At 55.3% G+C, this 5,699-nt stretch overlaps 1 pseudogene; it reads left to right on the top strand.

Moving 5' to 3' along the window:
* The first annotated feature begins 2,581 nt into the window (after window positions 1-2,581).
* Window positions 2,582-4,417, top strand: LOC147987414 (uncharacterized; annotated as a pseudogene).
* The last annotated feature ends 1,282 nt before the right edge of the window (window positions 4,418-5,699 follow it).

Below are 5,699 nucleotides of genomic sequence, written 5' to 3'. Positions count from 1 at the left end.
CCTGATGTAAACCTTGCCGTAAGTTTGGTAGGAAGGTAGCAAAGTAATCCCGGCAAGGAACACTGGACAGCGGTCAAGAATATCCTGAAGTACCTGAAAAGGACTAAGGAAATGTTTCTCGTTTATGGAGGTGACGAAGAGCTCGTCGTAAAGGGTTACGTTGACGCAAGCTTCGACACAGATCTGGATGACTCTAAGTCACAAACCGGATATGTGTATATTTTAAATGGTGGGGCAGTAAGCTGGTGCAGTTGCAAGCAGAGCGTCGTGGCGGGATCTACATGTGAAGCGGAGTACATGGCAGCCTCGGAGGCAGCACATGAAGCAATATGGGTGAAGGAGTTCATCACCGACCTAGGAGTCATCCCAATGCGTCGGGGCCAACCAAACTCTTCTGTGACAACACTGGAGCTATTGCACTTGCCAAGGAGCCCAGGTTTCACAAGAAGACAAGGCACATCAAGCGTCGTTTCAACTCCATTCGTGAAAATGTTCAAGATGGAGACATAGATATTTGTAATGTACATACGGACCTGAATATAGCAGATCCGTTGACTAAACCTCTCCCTAGGGCAAAACATGATCAACACCAAAATTCCATGGGTGTTCGATTCATCACAATGTAACTAGATTATTGACTCTAGTGCAAGTGGGAGACTGTTGGAAATATGCCCTAGAGGCAATAATAAAAGCATTATTATTATATTTCCTTGTTCATGATAATTGTCTTTATTCATGCTATAATTGTGTTATCCGGAAATCGTAATACATGTGTGAATAACAGACACCAACATGTCCCTAGTAAGCCTCTAGTTGACTAGCTCGTTGATCAACAGATAGTCATGATTTCCTAACTATGGACATTGGATGTCATTGATAACGAGATCACATCATTAGGAGAATGATGTCATGGACAAGACCCAATCCTAAACATAGCATAAAGATCGTGTAGTTCGTTTGCTAGAGTTTTCCAATGTCAAGTATCCTTTCCTTAGACCATGAGATCATGTAACTCCCGGATACCGTAGGAGTGCTTTGGGTATACCAAACGTCACAACATAACTGGTGACTATAAAGGTAGACTACGGGTATCTCCGAAAGTGTCTGTTGGGTTGACATGGATCAAGACTGGGATTTGTCACTCCGTATGACGGAGAGGTATCACTGGGCCCACTCGGTAATGCATCATCATAATGAGCTCAAAGTGACCAAGTGTCTGGTCACGGGATCATGCATTACGGTACGAGTAAAGTGACTTGCCGATAACGAGATTGAACGAGGTATTGGGATACCGACGATCGAATCTCGGGCAAGTAACATATCGATTGACAAAGGGAATTGCATACGGGGTTGATTGAATCCTCGACATCGTGGTTCATCCGATGAGATCATCGTGGAGCATGTGGGAGCCAACATGGGTATCCAGATCCCGCTGTTGGTTATTGACCGGAGAGTCGTCTCGGTCATGTCTGCTTGTCTCCCGAACCCGTAGGGTCTACACACTTAAGGTTCGGTGACGCTAGGGTTGTGAAGATATGTATATGCAGTAACCCGAATGTTTTTCGGAGTCCCGGATGAGATCTCGGACGTCACGAGGAGTTCCGGAATGGTCCGGAGGTAAAGAATTATATATAGGAAGTGCTGTTTCGGCCATCGGGACAAGTTTCGGGGTCACCGGTACTGTACCGGGACCGCCGGAAGGGTCCCGGGGGTCCACCGGGTGGGGCCACCTATCCCGGGGGGCCCCATGGGCTGAAGTGGGAGGGGACCCAGCCCAAAGTGGGCTGGGGCGCCACTCCCCTAGGGCCCATGCGGCTAGGGTTGAGGGGAAACCCTAAAGGGGGCGCCCCCTTGCTTGGGGGGCAAGCCCCCCACCCTAGGCCGCCGCCCCCCCTAGGAGATCCCATCTCCTAGGGCCGGCGCCCCCCCTAGCACCCCTATATATAGTGGGGGAGAGGAGGGACTTCATAACACAGCCTTTGGTGCCTCCCTCTCTCCTCGTTACGTCTCTTCCTCGTAGTATAGGCGAAGCCCTGCTACTATGACGCCCTGCATCCACCACCACGCCGTCGTGCTGCTGGATCTTCATCAACCTCTCCTCCCCCTTGCCGGATCAAGAAGGAGGAGACGTCTCCCGTCCCGTACGTGTGTTGAACGCGGAGGTGCCGTCCGTTCGGCGCTTGGTCATCGGTGATTTGGATCACGTCGTGTTCGACTACATCATCCCCGTTCTTTGAACGCTTCCGCTCGCGATCTACAAAGGTATGTAGATGCATCCGATGACTCGTTGCTAGATGAACTCCTAGATGGATCTTGTTGAAACGAGTAGGAAAATTTTGTTTTCTGCAACGTTCCCCAACAGTCGGTGGCTCCAGCGCGGGCACAGGGCTGAATCTTGCCGTGACACAATCCGCTGCTCCCGTTGTCTACAAAATGGGCACAAATCGCGCGGCTGCAAGAACAGGTGGAAGCCTTTGAGCTCTCTCGACAGTCCCTCCCCCCCCCCCCCCCCCGCCTGGGCCGGGGCTGGGAGACCTCTGCTCAACCCCCTCTGCTGCAGTCCAACGCAGCGGCGGCCGTGATGCTGCGCCTGGGCGACCCCGCTCTAAGGCCGGAGGAGGACTTCGTCGTCGTCCCGGCGACTCCCGAGATGCAGGCGGAGGCGGCACTCCTCGCCTCCAACTGTGTTGTGGCCTGGCTAGAGGGGGCCAGGCAGGACGTCCCCTGCCACCAGGTGGCCGCCGAGATGGCGACGGCCCTCGGCGCGAGGCCGGCCGACGTCGAGGTCGTCAAGCACTACCCCGAGCAATTTTTTGTGCGCTTCATGCATCAACACCACTGCGCCGACGCCGTGTCTCGTGGAGACCTCCGTGGTGCTGGTCACCGCATCTACGTGCGGGAGTGGAGGCTGGAGGCCCATGCGGACAATGAGGACCAGCTCCATCATGTTCGTCTCTGCCTGGAAGGCGTCCCGCTGCACGGCTGCAACCACTACATCGCCACCTTCCTCATCGGCCGTGGCTGCTCCCTCGACTACATCGAGCCGCGTTCGCTCCGCAAAGAGGACACAAGGGACATTGCGCTCTGGGCATGGACGTCCAACCCCAACGCCATCCCCAACGTCAAATGGCTCACGCTTCCGGCTCATGGTCATCGCCGCCGCGGACGCCGTGGCCTCCGGCACCGCGTCCTCATCCACCTCGACCTCCACGAGGACCACTCCAAGGCTGCGGACGACGACGACAACCCACCAGCCCCGGATGTCTTCGAGTTCACCTGGTACAGGAAGATGGTCGACGCACGTACAAACAAAGGGAGCACCGGCCCGCCCAGGGTGGTGCGGAACGCCGTGGGGACAGGCAGATGATGAGGGCGACCGCGACGGCAGGCGTGGCCGTGACGGTGGTCGCGCGCGGGAGGGCTGGGGCGCCAGGGTGCGGCGCTCGCTCTCCCGTAACCCTCGGGGTCGGCAACAAGAGGAGGTCCAGGACCGCTCTAGGGACCGCTCCAGTGGCCGTCGGCGCGCTGGCAACAACCAGGTTGCCTCGCCCACGCCCCTTGTTGGTCCTGGTGCTGCTCTGGTGCTCAGGGGCTCGGGCAGTGCAGCACCTGCTCGCGCCCTCGAGATGACGGCCATCCGCGGGCGCAGCCCGACGCGTCAGGCCTCGCCGCGCTCTTCCAGGCGCCACTCACAGGAAGAGAGGACCCCCCGGCGTCCCCGCCGCTCTTTCCGACAACAGTTCTGCCACCAAGCCCGATCTCCAAACACGCTGTGGATGCGGCTTCCCGCCTGGCGTGCCCTACGCCCAGCCAGGCCATGCTGGAACTCTGCGCGCCTGCTTCGCTCATGCTGCCCCTACGGTCGCCCTCTGGGCCGCCGGGGTTCCAGTTGTTCACCCACGCTGCCCCTGATCAGCACCGGCTCCCTGCAGCGCACGCCCTCTCCTGCTCGGGGCCAAGCGGCAATCTGCTCGGAAGATGCTCTGGAGCCATTCTTTGTGGAGCGCCAAGGAGGCATTCTTGCTTTGCCCGACTCCCCCCCTCCTAGGCCACCTGTAGCTCAGCGGAAGACTATTGCTGGCGTGAAGATTTCCAACAGGGGGGCCTCTCTCTGCAGAAAATCAAGCGTGGAGGTCCTCGCGCAGCCGTGGTTCCGGCTGCCAAGGCGGCGGATAAGCTCGTCAGCCGGTCCTTGGGAATCACCAGAGATGGAGTGGACGTGACAGAGGCCACTCTTGCTGACTTCACAGCCATGTTCAGAGAGCAGCTTGCTCCGGAGGTGATATTGGCCATGAGAGAGTTCTTCCACCTGGACGACGCGGTTGTCAATGATGTTGAAGACGCGCTGATCGAACATGGTGGGGAAGGTACCCTCGAGATGATCCAAGAGGATGGTGCAAGCCTGGGAGCGCAGTAGGCGGCCTGGTAGTTTGTTGTTAAGGGCTGTTCTAGGTATCTATGTTAGCTAGCTATCTCCACGGTGGTATGTGTTGGCATGTTGGCTATAGGTGGCCTTCCCTTGGACCTGGTCAATGCCGTTTGGCTTGGCCTTGTGTGTGTGCGTCCAGTATGTGTTCTTCTGTGTACTTCCAGTATGTGTGTGTCCCAGTGGGGTTTGTATCCTCTTTCAACTTGGCCATACTATTTCTACTAGCTGCTTGTTGTTGGCACCCCTGGTCTTGCAAAAGTGTCTGCTTGTTTGCTCAATGACATCACAACCTGTCAATACCCTAAGCTGGAACGTGTGGGGGCTTAACTGCCCGGCTAGGAGGGCAACAGTCAGTGCTACGATTGCTGACTCCTCGTGCCAAATTGTGTGTTTACAAGAGACAAAGCTGGATAATGTTGATAAGTATGTGGCAGCATTTCTTGGTGGCAACCGATTGAAAAGTTTTGCGCAACGCCTGGCCACGAGAACTCGGGGTGGTATTTTACTGTTGTGGGACGACAATGTCATTGAGATTTCCGGCATTTCTACCTCGGCCTTTTGTCTCTCTGCCATGGTTTGCATCCGGGCGACAAATGTGTGCTTTAAGTTAACATCCGTCTATGGACCAACTGACCATGCCAGCAAAGATCCCTTCTTCGCCGAGCTTGTCTCCCACAAGCCTTTACCGGGTGTTGCTTGGTTGGCCCTCGGGGATTTTAATCAAATATACCGCGCAAGAGATAAGAATAAGCGAAGGGTAAACCGGAGTAGGATCAACCGTTTTCGTGCAGCTCTACAATCTTGTGAGCTCAAAGAGATTCATCTCCAAAATAGGCGCTTCACTTGGAGCAACGAGAGGGAAAACCCCACCCTCTGCAAGCTTGACTCGTTTTTCTGCAATGCGGATTGGGACATGTCTTTCAACACTCATGTGTTGCACGCTTTATCATCTTCTCCCTCCGACCATTGCCCCCTCCTGCTTGCCGATGACAAGGGGCCGAGAAGACCGCGATCCTTCAAATTTGAAAAATTTTGGGTATCGTTACCCGGATTCAATGACATGGTTTAAAAGGCGTGGGATGAGCGTGTCAACCACTCAGAGCCTTTCCAAATCCTTCATTATAGGCTCAAGAAAACTGCGACACGCCTTATTGAGTGGAGCAACAAGTTTTTCTCTAAGGCCAAGGTCCAACTACATGCGGCTCGCCTGGTGATCCTCCATTTGGATATTGCGCAGGAGGATAGGGCCCTCTCCCCTGCAGAGCGAGAC

Source organism: Triticum urartu, chromosome 2A (assembly GCF_056163025.1).
Source record: "Triticum urartu cultivar PI428250 chromosome 2A, HENAU_Tu73, whole genome shotgun sequence".
In the NCBI taxonomy this organism is placed as follows: domain Eukaryota; kingdom Viridiplantae; phylum Streptophyta; class Magnoliopsida; order Poales; family Poaceae; genus Triticum; species Triticum urartu.
Note: the sequence above shows the minus strand (reverse complement) of the source record. Positions and strands in the feature narration are given on the sequence as shown.